Genomic DNA, 3,001 nt, shown 5'->3' on the forward strand with positions numbered 1-3,001 from the left:
GGGCTCTTTCTATTGCATCAACTTCCTTATGCCATTTGTCTATCTCTTCTGTAGAAGATGCAACACAAGATACCGCCTACAAGGGATCTTTTACAAGAGCTTGGGGCTTGTTAGAATAATTATGAACCACATCAACACTAAATCCTTTCTCCTCTTTTATGGGGCTTTTAAAGGTATTATTCAGATTAAAAGTAATTTTATGTATCGTCCCCTACTGATAGTGTCAATTTTCCACATCTCACATCTATAATTGCTCCTGTGGTGTTAAGGAATGGTCTACCCAAAATAATTGGGGTTTGCGTATCCTAAGCCATATCAAGAACAACAAAATCAACAGGTATATAAATTTTACCTACTCTAACAGGAACATCCTCTAAAACACCTAAGGGGTATTTAAAAGAACGGTCGGCCATTTGTAGAGTAATATTAGTAGCTTTTAATTTACCCATATTTATCTTGGAACACACAGACAATGGCATAACACTATCGCTAACACCCAAATCACATAAAGCATTATCAATCATTAGATTGCCAATATGACAAGGGATAGAAAAACAACCCGTATCTTTCAATTTAGGTGGAGATTAATTTTTAAGTACGACACTACATTAAGCAGTGAAAGCTACACTACAAGAAAAATGTGTTTTCGTATCGATTATTTCGTAGCGATTGTACATTCGCTACAATATGCAATAATGTTTGTGAAATAATTAAGGAAGTCGTATCATTTTACAATCGCCATGGTTTTCCCATATAAAATCGATACGGAAAACATAATAATACATATCCACACTATTTTTACACATTTATATAATTTTGAGAAATCGTATCATTTACAATCTCCACTAAATCCTAAAAATCGATACGAAAAGCCTTTTTAACACTAGATATATAAGTATTGTTTGACAAAGAATACATAAAATATGTCATAGCTTATTGGTGAAACATTTAATATAAGAGTTTGAAGTTGCATGTTCGAATCTTGTAAAGATCATACGCATTTTTTTGAATAAAATGAGTTAAATATTTATAGCGATTGTAATCGCTACAATAATCACCACGATTGAATGTAGTTTTTCGTATCGATTATTGAGGCCAACCCCAGCGATATTGAAAACCACTACTAAAGGCTAAGGCAACGAGGGATATTGTATCGAATGACCATTCGTTGGGAAAGCTTTTTGTTGCAATTACAATCGATACTAAAGGTTAAAATAATTGCTACGAAAAGGTTATTTTCTTGTAGTGCTACTGTCTCTACCTCACTAATAGACATTTTTCTTGTCAATATTTCCTTCATGAATTTTGCATATGCAGGAATTTGTGTAATTAATTCAGTGAAGGGAATTGTTACCTGCAAATCTTTAACCATCTCCAGAAACTTACCAAACTGCTTATCCAAATTTGTTTTCAAGTGACGATTGGGGAATAATGGAAGTTTGATAACTGGCTTTGGAGCATTACTGCTCTTATCTGGAGCTGCTACCTTCCCTGGAGTCGTACCCTGCAATGTATTTTCAGAAATATTAGTAATACTCTTTAGCCCTGCAGGGCTATTAGCTACATTGTCAGGTTTAATGGAATCAAGATTAGCATTATTTAATAAAATAGGTTCATCATCTTTGCGCATAGAGGGCCCTTCATAGTGTGAACCACTCCTTAGAGTAATTGCAAAAGCTTGATCCGTAGGCCTGGTTGGATATGCTGGCAGGGCTTTCTGTTGACGGGCTTGAAGAGTAGCAGAAATATGCGCAATTTGATTATCTACAATTTTATTATGTGCTATGATCGAATCAATTTGGGCATCTCTACTCTCCATGTGCATCTGCATACTAGCCAGCATCGCTCTAATTTCTACCAAAGCACGGTCAGAAGATGAGGAGGGTTGTTGTGGTTGGTTCTTCTGGCCAGCATTGGGGTGGTAATATTTCTGCTGGGTTTGTGGTGGCGCCTGTGGTTCTTGTGGAGGTGGCGGATTTTGATCATTAGTGCTCCGGTAGGAATGATATGGATGATTCTGGAACCCAGGATTGTAGGTGTTGGAGTATGGGTTATTCTGCCTATAAGCTTGAAAGGCATTGACTTGCTCCACGGGACTCCTGCAATCTTGCTCCCAATGACCTACAATTCCACAATTTTCACAAAAAGCCTCATTAGCATTATTATTAATTGCAGAAACATTAGCTACATTTGCAGTATTAAGATTATCTAATTTCTGGCAAATAGAGGTTAATTGAGCTTGTAAAAAGGATATAAAGTCGACACTATGTTTCCCTTTATTAGCAAAGCCTCTGGGATTCCCATATTGGGAATTATGTATTGCCATATCTTCAATAACTTGACCTGCATCATCAACATTAAGGTTCATAAACCTCCCACTAGCTGCAGAATCCAATATTATTCTAGATGAATTTCCCATCCTATTGTAAAAGGCTTTGATCAACTGCCATTGTGCCAGATTATGGTGGGGGCATTCTCTCTGTAGGTCCTTGAACCTCTCCCAAGCCTCATATAAAGTTTCATTAGCCTCTTGAGCAAAGTTCTGAATAGCACTCCGTAGTATAGTTGTTCTCTCTTCAGGATAATATTTATTATAGAAATTTAAAACAAGAGTTTCCCAGTTAGTTATACCAAGTGCAGTTTTATTTAATCCATTAAACCATAATTTGGCTTCTCTGCATAAAGAGAAAGGAAAGAGAATCTCCCTGATTTTATCTTGTGTGACCCCAGCTTGCCTGATGGTATTAAAGTACTGACAGTAGTCTGCAATATGAAGATTTGGGTCTTCACCCTTCGCTCCACTAAATTGCTTCCTTTCGATCATCGTGATAAATTGGGGTTTAATCTCAAACTGTACCCCATCAAGAGTTGGGGTGGGAGTAAGGTGCGGAAAATATGTAAGCTTTGGCTGTGAATAATCACTGAGCTTCTTAGGTACCGCCATCTCTGATTCTGAATCTGAAAGTATCTCTTAATCGCTAGAATCTGTTTGAGGGTCTCG

The 3,001-nt window shown here is 37.0% G+C and overlaps 1 non-coding gene across 1 annotated transcript; it reads left to right on the top strand.

Moving 5' to 3' along the window:
* The first annotated feature begins 2,456 nt into the window (after positions 1-2,456).
* On the top strand, positions 2,457-2,563 carry LOC145565166 (small nucleolar RNA R71). Its single transcript, XR_014094980.1, has one exon. It is a non-coding gene; the product is annotated as a small nucleolar RNA R71 (small nucleolar RNA).
* Positions 2,564-3,001: the final 438 nt, after the last annotated feature.

This window comes from Chenopodium album, chromosome 1 (assembly GCF_948465745.1).
Source record: "Chenopodium album chromosome 1, dcCheAlbu1.1, whole genome shotgun sequence".
In the NCBI taxonomy this organism is placed as follows: Eukaryota; Viridiplantae; Streptophyta; class Magnoliopsida; order Caryophyllales; family Amaranthaceae; genus Chenopodium; species Chenopodium album.